The sequence below is a fragment of the Nelumbo lutea genome, chromosome 1, assembly GCF_056320005.1.
Source record: "Nelumbo lutea isolate HS-2025 chromosome 1, American lotus-T2T, whole genome shotgun sequence".
NCBI lineage: Eukaryota > Viridiplantae > Streptophyta > Magnoliopsida > Proteales > Nelumbonaceae > Nelumbo > Nelumbo lutea.
The window spans coordinates 210,841,919-210,861,866 of record NC_142684.1 but is presented as its reverse complement, the minus strand read 5'-3'; the positions used below and the strand labels follow the sequence as shown (position 1 = coordinate 210,861,866).

The 19,948-nt window shown below is 41.2% G+C and overlaps 1 protein-coding gene across 2 annotated transcripts in view; it reads right to left on the bottom strand.

Annotated features, from left to right (window-relative positions):
• LOC148880790 (polyubiquitin-like) overlaps positions 1-19,948 on the bottom strand; it is a 31,800-nt gene that overhangs the window by 2,504 nt on the left and 9,348 nt on the right. Inside the window, exon 4 of one of the 2 annotated variants that reach the window (XR_016104655.1) lies at positions 19,735-19,914. The exons of the other annotated variant lie outside the window; for it this stretch is intronic. The gene's annotated coding sequence lies outside the window, so the exon portion shown is untranslated. Of the gene's footprint in view, positions 1-19,734; positions 19,915-19,948 lie in introns of those variants that run through there. 2 annotated transcript variants of the gene reach the window in all.

Genomic DNA, 19,948 nt, shown 5'->3' with positions numbered 1-19,948 from the left:
AACATGACTACAGTTTCAGGTTTGGCTGGCCAAATTTCAAAACGAATCACCAGACACAGATAGAAACAACCATGATCCGTTTTATCATTGCACAGAACAATTGCAGAAAATTGACAGACTTTATGAAAGTATTTTTATGAAAACATAAAAGTACTTTTACACAAAAGAACTTTTATGAAAGTACTTTTATAAAAACACTTTTATGAAAGCATAAAAGTACTTTTATGAAAGCATAAAAGTACTTTTATGAAAGCATTTTTACAGAAGTACTTTTGTGAAAGCACCTTTACGAAAGCACTTTATAAAAGTTATGGTAAAATACAAAAACTTCTCTTAAAGTTTCTAACAATCATAAAAACCTCTCCTATAGTTTTGTTGTAATAAATACCTCCCCTGAACTTTTGAGAAACTTAACAAAAACCTCCCTTCCGTCACTAATCCACACGGAAAGCTTTACTGATGCATTAATTTCCTTAAATGCAAATTTTACCCTTTTGTCACTATCAAACATCACGGATAAAAAGGCATGTCATTCCTTCAGCTAGTCAATCTTCTAAGAGGATTGGAAATTGGGTACATTTCAGCAACTTAGAGAAGGATTCGTGAAAGTCAAGTATGAGCTTCATTCAGCAGCAAGGGATGTGGCGCAAGGAATTCTTTATGAGCATAGGGCTGAGCAAGGGATCTTGACCTCTCAAAGCTCCCAACTTGATTGGAGAATGCATCAGAATCTACGTCTTGCGATTTAGAGAGGGACCCATCTTCTAATGGCTCTTCGAGCGCTTCTTTAAGCTTGTTTTCCTGCAGCTGTTATAGGATCGAGGGCCTTCGCTTTTCTTCCTCAATCCGACTAGAACCATCTCTTGTTCTGCTCTTCTTCTCCAGGATTAGGGCCGTACTGTGAGATACAGGTTTCCATGGTGAAAGGAAAGATGCATGAATGCTCCCCTGTCACAAGCCAATCCACAGAAATGAAAACAAACCCGAGTTCACCCAAGCTTTTGAAAGAATGGTAGGATCCATCTAATGGACACCAAGAAGGGTGCGGAATGGGGGGCGAATTTCAACAAAAAAATTTCCTACCTTCTTCCAAATAGGAATCATATTCCCTAAATTTAGAATGCTTTATTCAATGATCCTACTTTAACCATAAACAAACCAGATCTGAACCAAAAGGAAACAGGAAGGATTATACCAGATCCAGAGAAATATATTTATCTGCAAAACGAAAGCGGAAAAACTAATCTTTTGGTAATATTTGTTTCAAGAATACATAGACCTGTTTTTGTATAAGCAGAAAAGAAGTTGCTCTATCTTTTGTTTTGGATCAATACTACTATTCCTTTTTATTGACAAAGAAAGCATATAGTCAAACAAAAAGATTTAACATAAACAACCAGTATGACTTGGACACATATAATTCAATATGAGGTGAGACAGAGCTAGTGGAGAATGAACACATCAGCCAATCCAGTGGCTACGGATGGTTTTGGTTAATGGTTATCCACATCATCTCTTCCTCTCTCTATTAAAACTCTCAGTTTTTATCTAAACATGACTACAGTTTCAGGTTTGGCTGGCCAAATTTCAAAACGAATCACCAGACACAGATAGAAACAACCATGATCCGTTTTATCATTGCACAGAACAATTGCAGAAAATTGACAGACTTTATGAAAGTATTTTTATGAAAACATAAAAGTACTTTTACACAAAAGAACTTTTATGAAAGTACTTTTATAAAAATACTTTTATGAAAGCATAAAAGTACTTTTATGAAAGCATAAAAGTACTTTTATAAAAGCATTTTTACAGAAGTACTTTTGTGAAAGCACCTTTACGAAAGCACTTTATAAAAGTTATGGTAAAATACAAAAACTTCTCTTAAAGTTTCTAACAATCATAAAAACCTCTCCTATAGTTTTGTTGTAATAAATACCTCCCCTGAACTTTTGAGAAACTTAACAAAAACCTCCCTTCCGTCACTAATCCACACGGAAAGCTTTACTGATGCATTAATTTCCTTAAATGCAAATTTTACCCTTTTGTCACTATCAAACATCACGGATAAAAAGGCATGTCATTCCTTCAGCTAGTCAATCTTCTAAGAGGATTGGAAATTGGGTACATTTCAGCAACTTAGAGAAGGATTCGTGAAAGTCAAGTATGAGCTTCGTTCAGCAGCAAGGGATGTGGCGCAAGGAATTCTTTATGAGCATAGGGCTGAGCAAGGGATCTTGACCTCTCAAAGCTCCCAACTTGATTGGAGAATGCATCAGAATCTACGTCTTGCGATTTAGAGAGGGACCCATCTTCTAATGGCTCTTCGAGCGCTTCTTTAAGCTTGTTTTCCTGCAGCTGTTATAGGATCGAGGGCCTTCGCTTTTCTTCCTCTATCCGACTAGAACCATCTCTTGTTCTGCTCTTCTTCTCCAGGATTAGGGCCGTACTGTGAGATACAGGTTTCCATGGTGAAAGGAAAGATGCATGAATGCTCCCCTGTCACAAGCCAATCCACAGAAATGAAAACAAACCTGATTTCACCCAGGCTTTTGAAAGAATGGTAGGATCCATCTAATGGACACCAAGAAGGGTGCGGAATGGGGGGCGAATTTCAAAAAAAAATTTCCTACCTTCTTCCAACTGGGAATCATATTCCCTAAAATTAGAATGCTTTATTCAATGATCCTACTTTAACCATAAACAAACCAGATCTGAACCAAAAGGAAACAGGAAGGATTATACCTGATCCGGAGAAATATATTTATCTGCAAAACGAAAGCGGAAAAACTAATCTTTTGGTAATATTTGTTTCAAGAATACAGAGACCTGTTTTTGTATAAGCAGAAAAGAAGTTGCTCTATCTTTTGTTTTGGATCAATACTACTATTCCTTTTTATTGACAAAGAAAGCATATAGTCAAACAAAAAGATTTAACATAAACAACCAGTATGACTTGGACACATATAATCCAATATGAGGTGAGACAGAGCTAGTGGAGAATGAACACATTAGCCAATCCAGTGGGTACGGATGGTTTTGGTTAATGGTTATCCACATCATCTCTTCCTCTCTCTATTAAAACTCTCAGTTTTTATCTAAACATGACTACAGTTTCAGGTTTGGCTGGCCAAATTTCAAAACGAATCACCAGACACAGATAGAAACAACCATGATCCGTTTTATCATTGCACAGAACAATTGCAGAAAATTGACAGACTTTATGAAAGTATTTTTATGAAAACATAAAAGTACTTTTACACAAAAGCACTTTTATGAAAGTACTTTTATAAAAACACTTTTATGAAAGCATAAAAGTACTTTTATGAAAGCATTTTTACAGAAGTACTTTTGTGAAAGCACCTTTACGAAAGCACTTTATAAAAGTTATGGTAAAATACAAAAACTTCTCTTAAAGTTTCTAACAATCATAAAAACCTCTCCTATAGTTTTGTTGTAATAAATACCTCCCCTGAACTTTTGAGAAACTTAACAAAAACCTCCCTTCCGTCACTAATCCACACGGAAAGCTTTACTGATGCATTAATTTCCTTAAATGCAAATTTCACCCTATTGTCACTATCAAACATCACGGATAAAAAGGCATGTCATTCCTTCAGCTAGTCAATCTTCTAAGAGGATTGGAAATTGGGTACATTTCAGCAACTTAGAGAAGGATTCGTGAAAGTCAAGTATGAGCTTCGTTCAGCAGCAAGGGATGTGGTGCAAGGAATTCTTTATGAGCACAGGGCCGAGCAAGGGATCTTGACCTCTCAAAGCTCCCAACTTGATTGGAGAATGCATCAGAATCTACGTCTTGCGATTTAGAGAGGGACCCATCTTCTAATGGCTCTTCGAGCGCTTCTTTAAGCTTGTTTTCCTGCAGCTGTTATAGGATCGAGGGCCTTCGCTTTTCTTCCTCTATCCGACTAGAACCATCTCTTGTTCTGCTCTTCTTCTCCAGGATTAGGGCCGTACTGTGAGATACAGGTTTCCATGGTGAAAGGAAAGATGCATGAATGCTCCCCTGTCACAAGCCAATCCACAGAAATGAAAACAAACCCGAGTTCACCCAAGCTTTTGAAAGAATGGTAGGATCCATCTAATGGACACCAAGAAGGGTGCGGAATGGGGGGCGAATTTCAACAAAAAAATTTCCTACCTTCTTCCAAATAGGAATCATATTCCCTAAATTTAGAATGCTTTATTCAATGATCCTACTTTAACCATAAACAAACCAGATCTGAACCAAAAGGAAACAGGAAGGATTATACCAGATCCAGAGAAATATATTTATCTGCAAAACGAAAGCGGAAAAACTAATCTTTTGGTAATATTTGTTTCAAGAATACAGAGACCTGTTTTTGTATAAGCAGAAAAGAAGTTGCTCTATCTTTTGTTTTGGATCAATACTACTATTCCTTTTTATTGACAAAGAAAGCATATAGTCAAACAAAAAGATTTAACATAAACAACCAGTATGACTTGGACACATATAATTCAATATGAGGTGAGACAGAGCTAGTGGAGAATGAACACATCAGCCAATCCAGTGGGTACGGATGGTTTTGGTTAATGGTTATACACATCATCTCTTCCTCTCTCTATTAAAACTCTCAGTTTTTATCTAAACATGACTACAGTTTCAGGTTTGGCTGGCCAAATTTCAAAACGAATCACCAGACACAGATAGAAACAACCATGATCCGTTTTATCATTGCACAGAACAATTGCAGAAAATTGACAGACTTTATGAAAGTATTTTTATGAAAACATAAAAGTACTTTTACACGAAAGCACTTTTATGAAAGTACTTTTATAAAAACACTTTTATGAAAGCATTTTTACAGAAGTACTTTTGTGAAAGCACCTTTACGAAAGCACTTTATAAAAGTTATGGTAAAATACAAAAACTTCCCTTAAAGTTTCTAACAATCATAAAAACCTCTCCTATAGTTTTGTTGTATTAAATATCTCCCCTGAACTTTTGAGAAACTTAACAAAAACCTCCCTTCCGTCACTAATCCACACGGAAAGCTTTACTGATGCAATAATTTCCTTAAATGCCAATTTTACCCTTTTGTCACTATCAAACATCACAGATAAAAAGGCATGTCATTCCTTCAGCTAGTCAATCTTCTAAGAGGATTGGAAATTGGGCACATTTCAGCAACTTAGAGAAGGATTCGTGAAAGTCAAGTATGAGCTTCGTTCAGCAGCAAGGGATGTGGCACAAGGAAATCTTTATGAGCATAGGGCCTAGCAAGGGATCTTGACCTTCCAAAGCGCCCAACATGATTGGAGAATGCATCAGAATCAATGTCTTGCGATTTAGAGAGGGACCCATCTTGTAATGGCTCTTCGAGCGCTTCTTTAAGCTTGTTTTCCTGCAGCTGTTATAGGATTGAGGGCCTTCGCTTTTCTTCCTCTATCCGACTAGAACCATCTCTTGTTCTGCTCTTCTTCTCCAAGATTAGGGTCGTACTGAGAGATATAGGTTTCCATGGTGAAAGGAAAGATGCATGAATGCTCCCCTGTCACAAGCCAATCCACAGAAATGAAAACAAACCTGAGTTCACCCAGGCTTTTGAAAGAATGGTAGGATCCATCTAATGGACACCAAGAAGGGTGCGGAATGGGGGGCGAATTTCAAAAAATAATTTCCTACCTTCTTCCAACTGGGAATCATATTCCCTAAAATTAGAATGCTTTATTCAATGATCCTACTTGAACCATAAACAAACCAGATCTGAACCAAAAGGAAACAGGAAGGATTATACCTGATCCGGAGAAATAATATCTCCCAAAGTTGGTGTTCACGCTCAAAGAAGTAACCAAGATCCGCTCCTGCTGAAGATGACACAGCTGTGGATGGAACGGAACCCGCAGGGTGCGTCCTACATGAAAGAATGGTAGGATCCATCTAATGGACGCCATAAAGGTTGCGAAATGGGTGGGCGAATTTCAAAAATTTCCTACCTTCTCTCTATTGGGAATCATATTCCCTAAGTTTAGAATACAATATTCAAGGATCCTACTTGAACCATAATCAAACCAGATCTATACCAAAAGATAAATGGGAGGAATATACCTGATCCGGAGAAGCAGTATCTCCCAAAGTTGGTGTTCACGCCCAAAGAATGCTCCAAGATCCGTTCCTGTTGAAGATGACACAGCTGTGAATGGAACAGAACCAGCAGGGTGCGTCCTACACACTGGATCCTTCACAAGAATCCTATGGAAGTAATAAACACTGAATCCTTTTCAGTCTTTCTTGCAAGATTGATGTCAAGAACAGATTTCTTGACTTTCTTTTTTGCAAAGATCTAATCATGCAATGGCAGATGGCGGCGGCAGGAGGAGATCTCCAAAAACGAAAAAGGCTAAACTGCTTTTTCTCTTTTTCTGGAGAGTATGAGATCTGATCTGAATTCGCAGGAACCTTTCTTGCGATTTTTTCGTGGTTCGAAATCTGCTGTAATTCTCTCTATCTTGGTTCGTTTTTCTCCTCCTTTCTTATTGATTAAGAAACCTCCTTTTTAAGAGTTATCCCAATCCAAATCAGTATTTGGATAGGGGATAATCTTAATCCTTTCTACAGATAGATTTAGCTTACTCCTGATCTTATCAGGAGGTTACCAGATTCAAATCTAATTTGAATTTGGTCTCTAAGAGTGGATAAGGCTAAACGCCCAATCCTTTTACTAACTTTAATCTCAAATTCGCCCCAAGGATGGATGATCATATCAGTCCACCTCGAAATGGGCTTTTGGCCCATTAAGTGTTCAGTGTCTAATTACTTTCCAATCTGCTGCCCAGATGGGCTTCTTTGTATGGCGTGGGACCCAAGCATTGATCTACACACCAGCCACATGGGTTCGGCCCAGCCTCTAAAACAAGGCCCAGCCGAATTCACTGAAAAACTCAATGAACCCCTTGAGTCCATCATATGGACCCTATGGGCCCAACACTTACATTAAGTGGTCCCTGGGCCAAGCCATCTTATAAAAACCCAGGGACTGTGGGCAGGTGCAAGATTAGCCCATCAGGTATTATCCTCAATGGTCTTACACTTAACCTCTCAGCCCTTAATGATCAAGTACTACCCGACAAGAGAGGACCTCTCCCTCGGCTGCAAGGAACAGTGCCGCACTCTCCTCTCACATGGATCCCGGGAATTAAAACCATTTGCAAACAATTCGAAACCGTACATATATATATAAATATATTAATTTTGCAAAACAAAATTCCAACGATTGAAATCAACTGCCGGCAGTTTGGTTTCCATCAGAGAGAGTGCATTCCCGATCATTACCCTTTGTCCGACAAAATGGCTGATTCTGTCACTATGATCACCCACTCAGATGAATTCTCAAACTGCCCCAACATACCTAGGTTTTGATCCCCGCTAAGGATCTCACTGATTGGCATATCAAAGGCAGCCTGATCAAACACCTAGTGAAATGTCATAATCGAGTCTAGGGGTCAGGTGTAACTTTCCAGTTTTGCCCATCTATCTCCAAGGTCCAAGGAAATACTGAAAATCTGGTCTAGTTCAAGGATTCAAGTAATCTCATACTGCATGTGCCTCGGGTCTTACCCTGGTGGCTGAGACAGGCCATCCCAACACTTGGTGGCACACCAGTATCAGCCTTGGCAGGATAAATCTCCCCAGACTTATCCAACGGCTGTGAACATTTAAAACTAACATGAGTCTCTATAAATGTTCAGTTTTAGGGTTTTACACAGAATTAAACCAAACAACATGAATCAAACATGCACTTTATTTATTTCCACTAAATAACAAAAGTACATCAAATCAGATTGAAGCTAAGGGCATACAAAACTGTCTAACAGCTCCCACTTGCACTTAGGTCCAATCTGGTACAAGCCGGAGTCCCATACTTTCCACGTGTTTCTCAAACACCTTTTGTGTCAGTGGCTTAGTCAATGGGTCTGCCACATTATCCGCTGATGCTACTTTCTAAATCAGGACGTCCCCTCTACCAACGATCTCCCGCAGTACATGGTACTTTATCTCGATGTGCTTCGACTTCGAGTGAGCCCGAGGCTCTTTAGCATGGGCGATCGCTCCATTGTTGTCACACAACAACGGGATGGGAGATGTGCTGGATGGAATCGCTCCCAAATCGTGTATGAACTTCTTCATCCACACGGCTTCCTTGGCAGCTTCACTTGTGGCAATGTACTCGGCCTCGGTTGTGGAGTCTGTAGTGGATCCCTGTTTGCTGCTTTTCCAGCAAACAGCACACGATCCTATCGTGAAAACATACCCAGATGTAGACTTTCTATCATCTGGATCCGACTGGAAATCGGCATCGGTATACCCTAGCACTTGCAGTGAACTACCATCGAATACCAGACAAAACTCTTTTGTCCTTCGAAGGTATTTGAGTATGTTCTTCACAGCAGTCCAATGCTCCTACCCTGGGTTTGCCTGGAATCTGCTTACCACACTCACCGCCGGAGCAATGTCAGGGCGAGTGCACAGCATGGCATACATGATGCTCACTACGGCTGAGGCATAGGGAACGTCTCTCATGCTCTCAATCTCCTCAGAAGTCTTGGGAGACATCTTCTTGGAGAGAGTGACTCCGTGCCTGAAAGGAACGTTTCCTTTCTTGGAGTTCTCCATGCTGTACCTCTTGACAATTTTGTCAATATAAGCAGCCTGGGATAATCCAATTATCCGCTTTGATCTATCTCTATAGAGTCGAAGACCCAGTATGTATGAAGCTTCTCTAAGATCTTTCATGGAGAACTGTTGTGATAGCCATACCTTGACCGAAGTCAACATTCCTACATCATTCCTAATGAGTAGGATATCGTCCACGTACAACACCAAAAAGGTGATCTTATCCCCTCTGGACTTCCTGTAAACACACGGCTCATCCGGATTCTGCTCAAAGTCAAACGTTTTGACTGCAGAATCAAAACGGATGTTCCAACTCCTAGAAGCCTGCTTAAGTCCATATATGGATCTATTAAGTTTACATACCATGTGTTCCTGACCAGCAGTAATGAAGCCTTGCGGCTGCTGCATGTAGATATCTTCACTAAGATCTCCATTCAAGAACGCAGTTTTGACATCCATTTGCCAAATCTCATAGTCATGGTACGCTGCTACAGCTAGCACGATCCTAATGGATTTAAGCATGGCCACGGGCGAAAAGGTTTCCTCATAGTCGATGCCTTCTTTCTGAGTATACCCTTTCGCCACCAAGCGAGCTTTAAAGGTCTCAATCCTACCATCGGGGCCCTTCTTCCTCTTGTAGATCCATTTGCAACCAATTGCTTTTACCCCGGGGGGCGGATCCACTAGAGTCCAGACTCCATTGGTCTCCATTGAGTCCATTTCAGCTCTCATGGCCTCCACCCACTTCTGGGAGTCTATGTCTAACATAGCATCCGCGTAAGTCACGGGATCCTCTTCACTAGTCAAGGTTTCCACCAGGTAACTATCCTGGTCATAACCATATCGGACTGGTGGTCTGGATACCCGGGTGGTTCTTCTAGGTTGGTAATTACCTGGAATTTGTGGGACATCTCCCACTGCTCTTGAGCTCTCCTCATCAAGAACTATTTCCTGACGATGGGTGTCCAGGATGTAATCGGATTCTAAGAACTGGGCGTTTCGACTGCAGAACACTTTCTGCTCACTCGGGTCATAGAATAGATAACCCACCGAATCCTTTGGGTAGCCTATAAACAGGCATCGACTGGTTTTAGATTCCAACTTGTCCTCACTTGTTCTTTTAACGTGTGCAGGACAACCCCAAATCTTCAAGTGTCTTACACTTGGCTTTCTTCCGGTCCAAAGTTCATATGGAGTTTTCGGAACTGATTTGGTTGGAACCCGATTCAGCACGTAGATAGCAGTCTCTAATGCGTATCCCCAAAAGGATGTGGGTAATTGTGAGCGTACGAGAAGTGACCGGACCATGTCTAACAAGGTCCTATTCCTCCTCTCTGAGACACCGTTGAGTTGAGGTGTAGCAGGATGAGCTAATTGTGACACTATCCCATTGGCCTTTAAGTAGTCCCTGAATTCGTCAGAGAGATACTCGCCACCTCGATCTGATCGAAGGGCCTTAATTTCTCTCCCTAACTGTTTCTCGACTTCCTGTCTGAACTCTTTGAACTTTTCAAATGATTCAGACTTATGTCTCATTAGGTACACGTAACCATATCGTGAAAAATCATCTGTAAAGGTGATGAAGTACACGTGTTGATTCCGTGTCCTAACACTCAGGGGACCACATACATCAGTATGTATTAGGTCAAGTGTGCCTTCAGATCTTTCAGGCTTACCGTCAAATGGCCGCTTAGACATCTTACCTTGAAGGCAAGGTTCACAAGTGGGAAGATTTTCTACGGTTAGAAAATCCAAAGGACCATCCTTTACCAACCTTGTGATTCGGTCAAAACCGATATGGCCAAGTCGGTAATGCCAGAGGCACGTGGGACTTACTGTATCACGATTCCTTTTCTTAGGATTTTCGACCGACATAGTTTCGGTTAAGTTAGTTTCCAGAGAAGGATGTAGAACATAGAGACCGTTCTCTAGTTCCCCGCATGCGATGAATTTATTATTCTGTTTAACAGTAATCATATTACTAAAATAAACAGTATATCCATCAGCACACAGTTTTGAAACAGAAATTAAATTTTTTCTCAAGTTCTGTACATAAAGACAATCTTTAAGTATAAGCATTCCTTCTTTAAAAACTAATTCTACGGTTCCTATTGCCGCTGCTGCAACACTTGCAGTTGTTCCCAAGAATAATCTCACTTCACCTTCACTCAACCTTCTGCTAACTTTGAACCCCTGCAGTGAGTTACATGCATAAGTTGAAGCCCCGGAGTCAACACACCAGGACACAGAAGTAACTAACATGTTAGTTTCTATGACACAAGTTTCGATGTTACCTTTCTTAGATTTCAGGTAGACAGGACAATTCCTCTTCCAGTGGCCGGTCTGCTTGTAGAAGTGACAGACATCAGATGCCTTGTTCTTCTTCTGCTTCTTAGGTTTGGTAGTTTTCTTCTGGGGCTTCTTTGCCTTTCTCTTTTTCTTGCCCGATTTGTTAGCTTCAGCAAGCATAACTATAGGCTCATCCTTCTTGAGTAGATCCTCGGCTCTCTGCAACATATTGCTGAGTTCCTGGATGTTGACATTCAGCTTATTCATATTGTAGTTCATTGTGAACGCATTGAAGGAAGAGGGCAAAGAATTGAGGATGGCATCCACTTGACTGCCAAGATCTAGCCCGGATCCAAGAGCTTCAAGTTCGTTAATGTAACTCATCATCCGAAGACAATGGTCATGAACTTTCTGCCCTTTGGTCATCTGCGCGGTCATGAACAATTTCAGGACCTTCTGTCGAGTAGAACGGTTCTGCTCTTCATACATTGTTCTTAGACTGTCCAATATGTCCTTGGCTAGTTCGATTTGATCGAACTGCCTCTGTATTGAGTTGTCTAATTAGGCAACGACAAAGCAACGGGCTAGGGAGTTCTTATCCTCCCACTCTTGGTAGTCCCTCCTACGGGCCTCAGAAGCCCTATCACCCGGACGTTCCGGTGCAGGATTTTTCACCACCTTGTCTAACTTTTCGGAAGTTAGGACCAGCATAAGATTTCTGTACCAGTCGACATAGTTTGGGCCCTTTAGCTTGTTATCGTCTAGAAACTTTGCAAATTGACCATTTGCCATTTTCTGATAAAATAGCAAAATCATTAGTCCACAACCTTAGTTTGATTCATGTTACCTACATAGATATGGCTTTTAATCTATGTTCCATTCCCATTTGTTCATCTCTGAGATTTCCCTCCTTTCTCAGTGACAGAGACGACGAAATGTCTTTGGAAATGTGGAAAATCACATTGGGTGCGTGAAGCCAACTGTTTCAGCCGCATAACCTCACCACCTTTCTGTGACGGATCATATCCACTCATCAAATGAGTTTCCCTTTGGCCTTTGTCAGACAAGGTTCAGAGCCGTTTTCAGGTAAACCTTTCCGTCCAGTGAGTGCTTACCCATCATATTCAGGTTACGCCAAGGTACCGTGAGAGAGTTCCCATTTTCTGGTGAAGCCCCTCCCACAGCGGTTTATGACGCCCCTATCATCTTATGAAACACTCTAATAGATCCAACAGCAAATGGATAGCCCAATTTTATGGTGTGTTTCCTCATTACTGAAGGACCCATCATTGTGCTAATGACGGAAGGCCTTTAGAGAGTCCATCATATGGGTCTCCCTATCACATGCATTCATATTTGCTAGAGGGAACAAAAACGCCCTAGTTTTAATTTAGGTCAAACCAGAGTGGCTCCCACTGACTTTCATAAAGTCAGATTTCTGGTGGGCCTTAATCGGCTAGGGGTTCCGTACGCATCCCTTTTCAGGGTTGTGGGGCCCACCAAGCAAAGAGGGGTCATCCAATGACCTTGAAGGACACCATGGCAATGATGTGCATTCAGCCATGGTGTGCGCAAGAGCCACTAACGAGTCTTCATGGGCCAAGTACTTATGGCCCATGGTCGCAGCACATCAAACATCCAAACATCACATGTAAAAGAGGAATTGATCCAATCAATTAACTGCTGTAAAGCCCATTGAATAGCCCATTTAAAATCTAAGTCATTAACAATTAATGACTACTAGGTGTATGAGCTGAATCGCAGATAGCAGTTCGGCCCATACAGCTTATCTCACAGTAATGGGCCTTTTGCAGTTTTAACCCTTTAAAACTGGGCTTTACAGGTGGGCCGAAGTAATCCTTGTAATTGAACATCAGATTTGGAACAGCAAGTGTGAGAAATACTGACTGAAAAACAGTCCCTATCGAACCCCATATTCGGTCCAAACAGTTTTGGTCCAATCTAGTCCGAGAGGATCCAAAACTGATTTTCAATTCAAGAATTAATTCATGAAAGATCTGAAATTAATAATTTTGATTTCAAACAATCACAAATCAAACTATGGACTGTTCGCACCACCTGCAAAACAGAGGTTAATCACAAGGGTTGCAGTTTCATAAACTGCAAATCGCAGAAAGCGATTTCTCCAACTACAAATCTCTAGTGCCGCCTTCTTCTTCCTTCTTCTTTAATCAAGAAAAATGACAGAAATCCTATTTCTATTAATTACATCCTTGATCAAATCCTATACATTCAGTCTAAAATAAAAAAAAATTATTTACAAACCGAATATAAATAAATAGAAAGAAAAAGGGTGTGCAGACTATCTGCGCCAAATCTGCACTGTGATCTCCAGGTTCGAACAGTCCATTAAATCAAAATAAATAAAGAACAATTCTAAATAAATTTTGGATTTAATAAAATTAATTTCAGATCAATCGCCCTTAACAAGAAATAGTTTCTTGAAATAAAAAAAACAATCTGCGCAAATCCTGAAAGAACACCTTCTATCCATCTGCGCAGGGTCAGATCTGATTTTCTTTTGGTTCAAGATTCGAACCTGTGGCTCCGATACCACTGAAAGAATGGTAGGATCCATCTAATGGACGCGGAATGGGTGGGCAAATTTCAAAAATTTCCTACCTTCTCTCAACTGGGAATCATATTCCCTAAATTTAGATTACAATATTCAAGGATCCTACTTGAACCATAATCAAACCAGATCTGTACCAAAAGATAAATGGGAGGAATATACCTAATCCGGAGAATCAGTATCTCCCAAAGTTGGTGTTCATGCCCAAAGAATGCTCCAAGATCCATTCCTGCTGAAGATGACACAGCTGTGAATGGAACAGAACCAGTAGGGTGCGTCCTACACACTGGATCCTTCACAAGAATCCTCTGGAAGTACTAAACACTGAATCATTTTCAGTCTTTCTTGCAAGACTGATGTCAAGAACAGATTTCTTGACTTTCTTTTTTGCAAAGATCTAATCTTGCAATGGCAGATGGCGGCGGCAGGAGGAGATCTCCAAAAACGAAAAAGGCTGAACTGCTTTTTCTCTTTTTCTGGAGAGTATGAGATCTGATCTGAATTCGCAGGAACCTTTCTTGCGATTTTTTCGTGGTTCGAAATCTACTGTAATTCTCTCTATCTTGGTTCGTTTTTCTCCTCCTTTCTTATTGATTAAGAAACCTCCTTTTTAGGAGTTATCCCAATCCAAATCAGTATTTGGATAGGGGATAATCTTAATCCTTTCTACAGATAGATTTAGCTTACTCCTGATCTTATCAGGAGGTTACCAGATTCAAATCTAATTTGAATTTGGTATCTAAGAGTGGATAAGGCTAAACGCCCAATCCTTTTAATAACTTTAATCTCAAATTCGCCCCAAGGATGGATGATCATATCAGCCCACCTCGAAATGGGCTTTTGGCCCATTAAGTGTTCAGTGTCTAATTACTTTCCAATCTGCTGCCCAGATGGGCTTCTTTGTATGGCGTGGGACCCAAGCATTGATCTACACACCAGCCACATGGGTTCGGCCCAGCCTCTAAAACAAGGCCCAGCCGAATTCACTGAAAAACTCAATGAACCCCTTGAGTCCATCATATGGACCCTATGGGCCCAACACTTACATTAAGTGGTCCCTGGGCCAAGCCATCTTATAAAAACCCAGGGACTGTGTGCAGGTGCAAGATTAGCCCATCAGGTATTATCCTCAATGGTCTTACACTTAACCTCTCAGCCCTTAATGATCAAGTACTACCCGACAAGAGAGGACCTCTCCCTCGGCTGCAAGGAACAGTGCCGCACTCTCCTCTCACATGGATCCCGGAAATTAAAACCATTTGCAAACAATTCGAAACCGTACATATATATATAAATATATTAATTTTGCAAAACAAAATTCCAACGATTGAAATCAACCGCCAGCAGTTTGGTTTCCATCAGAGAGAGTGCATTCCCGATCATTACCCTTTGTCCGACAAAGTGGCTGATTCTGTCACTATGATCACCCATTCAGATGAATTCTCAAACTGCCCCAACATACCCAGGTTTTGATCCCCGCTAAGGATCTCACTGATTGGCATATCAAAGGCAGCCTGATCCAACACCTAGTGGAATGTCATAATCGAGTCTAGGGGTTAGGTGTAACTTTCCAGTTTTGCCCATCTATCTCCAAGGTCTAGGGCAATACTGGAAATCTGGTCCAGTTCAAGGATTCAAGTAATCCCATACTGCATGTGCCTCGGGTCTTCCCCTGGTGGCTGAGACAGGCCATCCCAACACTTGGTGGCACACCAGTATCAGCCTTGGCAGGATAAATCTCCCCAGACTTATCCAACGGCTGTGAACATTTAAAACTAACATCAGTCTCTATAAATGTCCAGTTTTAGGGTTTTACATAGAATTAAACCAAACAACATGAATTAAACATGCACTTTATTTATTTCCACTAAATAACAAAAGTACATCAAATCAGATTGAAGCTAAGGGCATACAAAACTGTCTAACACTACACACTAGATTCTTCACAAGAACCCTCTGGAAACCTTGAACATTGAATCATTTTGTCTATCTTGCAAGACTATTGTCAAGAACTGCTTTCTTGACTTCTTGTTGCTGCAAAGATCCAATCTTCCAACAGGTAGTGGCGATGGCTAAAGGAGGAGAAGTCTAGGGACGAAGAGGGCAGAACTGTCTCTTTTCTCCAGAGTCTGTGAGAGATCAAATCTCAGATTGCAGGATGTGTTTCTTGCTTATTCAAAACACCTAGTTCGAAATCTGATATTTCTGCTAGGGTTTTCTCCTCTTTCTTCTTGATTAAGAAACCTCCTAATATTTTGAGATTTATCCCAATCCAAACCAGTATTTGGATAGAGGTTTATCTTAATCCTATATGCAGATTAAGTTAGTTAACTCCTGATCTTATCAGGAGGTTACCAGATTCAAATCTAATTTGAATTTGGTCTCTTAGAGTGGATAAGGTCAAAGACTCAATCCTTTTACTAATACTAATCTCAGATTCGCCCTATGAACTGATGATCATATCAGCCCAGTTCGAAATGGGCATTTGACCCATTAAGTGTTCAGTGTTTAACTAGTTTCCAACCTGCTGCCCAGTTGGGCTTCTTTGTATGGCGTGGAACCCAAGCATTGATCTACACACCAGCCACATAGGTTCGGCCCAGCTTTTATTACAAGGCCCAGCCGAATTCACAGAAAGACTCAGTGACCCCCTTGAGCCCATCACATGGACCCTATGGGCCCAACACTTACATTAAGTGGTCCCTGGGCCAAGCCATCTTATAAAAACCCAAGGACTGTGGGCAGTTGCAAGATTAGCCCATCAGGTATTATCCTAAATGGTCTTACACTTAACCTCTCAGCCCTTAATGATCAAGCACTGCCCGACAAGAGAAGACCTCTCTCTCGGCTGCAAGGAACAGTGCCGCACTCTCTACTCACATAGATCCCGGGAATTAAAACCTTTTGCAAATCATTTGAAACTATATATATATATATATATATATATATATATATATATATATATATATATCTTAATTTTGCAAAACAAAATTCCAACGATTGAAATCAACTGCCGGCAGTTTGGTTTCCATCAGAGAGAGTGCATTCCCGATCATTACCATTGTTCGACAAAGGGGTTGATCTTGTCACTATGACCACTCACTCAGATGAATTCTCAGACTACCCCAACATGTCCAGGTTTTGACCCCCACTAAGGATCTCACTGATTGACACATCAAAGACAGCCCGATCCGACACCTAGTGATGTGTCATAATCGAGTCTAGGGGTCAGGTGTAACTTTCCAGTTTTGCCCATTTGTCTCCAAGGTCTAGGGCAATACTGGAAATCTAGTCCGGTTCAGGGGTTCAAGCAATTCCATACTACATGTGCCTTGGGTCTTACCCTGATGGCCGAAACAAGCCATCCCAACACTTGGTGGCACACCAGTATCAGCCTTGGCAGGATAAATCTTCCTAGACTTATCCAATGGCTGTGAACATTTAAAACTAACACAAGTTTCTCTAAGTGTCCAGTTTTAGGGTCTTACACAGAATTATACCAAACAACATGAATCAAACATGCACTTTAATTTATTTCCACTAAATAACAAAAGTACATCAAATCCGATTGAAGCTAAGGGCATACAAGACTGTCTAATAGCTCCCACTTGCATTTAGGTCCAATCTGGTATAAGCCGAAGTCCCATACTTTCCACGTGTTTCTCAAACACCTTTTGTGTCAGTGGCTTAGTCAATGGGTCTGCCACATTATACGCTGATGCTACCTTCTGAATTAGGACGTCCCCTCTACCAACGATCTCCCGCAGTACATGGTACTTCCTCTCGATGTGCTTTGACTTCGAGTGGGCCGAGGCTCTTTAGCATGGGCGATCGCTCCATTGTTGTCACACAACAACGGAATGGGTGATGTGCTGGACAGAATCACTCCCAATTCGTGTATGAATTTCTTCATCCACACGGCTTCCTTGGCTGCTTCACTTGCGGCAATGTATTCGGCCTCGGTTGTGGAGTCTACAGTGGACCCCTGTTTGCTGCTTTTCCAACAAACAACACGCGATCCTATCGTGAAAACATACCCAGATGTAGACTTTCTATCATCTGGATCTGACTGGAAATCGGCATCGGTATACCCCAGAACTTATAGTGAACTACCATCGAATACCAGACAACTCTTTTGTCCTTCGTAGGTATTTAAGTATGTTCTTCACAGCAGTCCAATGCTCCTGCCCTGGGTTAGCCTGGAATCTGCTTACCACACTCACCGCCTGAGCTATGTCCGGGCAAGTGCACAGCATGGCATCCATGATTCTCCCTACGGCTGAGGCATAGGGAACGTCTCTCATGCTCCCAATCTCCTCAGAAGTCTTGGGAGACATCTTCTTGGAGAGAGTTACTTCATGTCTGAAATGAACATTTCCTTTCTTGGAGTTTTCCATGCTGTACCTTTTGACAATTTTGTCAATGTAAGCAGCCTGGGATAATCCAGTTATCCACTTCGATCTATCTCTATAGAGTCGAAGACCTAGTATGTATGAAGCTTCTCCAAGATCTTTCATTGAGAACTGCTGTGACATCCATACCTTGACTGAAGTCAACATTCCTACATCATTCCCAATGAGTAGGATATCGTCCACGTACAATACTAAAAAAGTAATCTTATCCCCACTAGACTTCCTGTAAACACAAGGCTCATCCGGATTCTGCTCAAAGTCAAATGTTTTGACGGCAGAATCAGAACGGATGTTCCAACTCCTAGAAGCATGCTTAAGTCCATATATGGATCTTTTGAGTTTACATACCATGTGTTCCTGACCAGCAACAATAAAGCCTTGCGGCTGCTGCATGTAGATATCTTCACTAAGATCTCCATTCAGGAACGCGATTTTGACATCTATTTGCCAAATCTCTTAGTTATGGTATGCTGCTACAGCTAGCAGGATCCTAATGGATTTAAGCATGGCCATGGGCGAAAAGGTTTCCTCATAATCGATGCCTTCTTTCTGAGTATACCCTTTCGCCACCAAGCGAGCTTTGTAGGTCTCAATCCTGCCATCGGGGCCCTTCTTCCTCTTGTAGATCCATTTGCAACCAATTGCTTTTACCCCGGAGGGCAAATCTACTAGAGTCCAGACTCCATTGGTCTCCATCGAGTCCATCTCAGCTCTCATGGCCTCCACCCACTTCTGTGAATCTATTTCTAACATAGCTTCCGCGTAAGTCATGGGATCCTCTTCACTAGTCAAGGCTTCCACCAGGTAGGTATCCTGGTCATAACCATATTTGGGTAGCCTATAAATAGGCAACAACTGGTTTTGAATTCCAACTTGTACACACGTGTTCTTTTAACGTATGTAGGACAACCCTAAATCTTCAAGTGTCTTACACTTGGCTTCCTTCCGGTCCATAGTTCATATGGAGTTTTCGGAACTGATTTGGTTGGAACCCGATTCAGCATGTAGATAGCAGTCTCTAATGCATATCCCCAAAAGGATGTGGGTAATTTTGAGCGTACGAGAAGTGATCGGACCATGTCCAACAAGGTCCTATTCCTCCTCTCTGAAACACCGTTGAATTGTGGTGTAGCAGGAGGAGATAGTTGTGACACTATCCCATTGTCCTTTAAGTAGTCCCTGAATTCGTCAGAAAGATACTCGCCATTTCGATCCGATCGAAGGGCCTTAATTTCTCTCCCTAACTATTTCTCGACTTCTTGTCTGAACTCTTTGAACTTTTCAAAGGATTCAGACTTGTGTCTCATTAGGTACACATAACCATATCGTGAAAAATCATCTGAAAAGGTGATGAAGTACACATGTTGATTCCGTGTCCTAACACTCAGGGGACCACATACATCAGTATGTATTAGGTCAAGTGTGCCTCTAGATCTTTTAGGCTTACCGTTAAATGGCGGCTTAATCATCTTACCTTGAAAGCAAGGCTCACAAGTGGAAAGATTTTCTACGGTTAGAAAATTCAAAGGACCATCCTTTACCAGTCTTGTGATTCGGTCAATACCGATATGGCCAAGTTGGTAATGCCAGAGGCATGTGGGATTAATTGTATCACAATTCCTTTTCTTGGGATTTTTGACCGATGTAGTTTCGGTTAGGTTAGTTTCTAGAGAAGGATGTAGAACATAGAGACCATTCTCCAGTTCCCCGCATGCGATGAATTTGTTATTCCGTTTAACAGTAATCATATTACTAAAATAAACAGTATATCCACCAGCACACAGTTTAGAAACAGAAATTAAATTTCTTCTCAAGTTCTATGCATAAAGACAATCTTTAAGTACAATGACTCCTTATCTAAAGACTAATTCTACGGTTCCTATCACCGCAGCTGCAACACTTGCAGTCGTTCCCAAGTATAGTGTCACCTCGCCATCACTCAATCTTCTGCTAACTTTGAACCCCTGCAGTGATTTACACGCATGAGTTGAAGCCCCG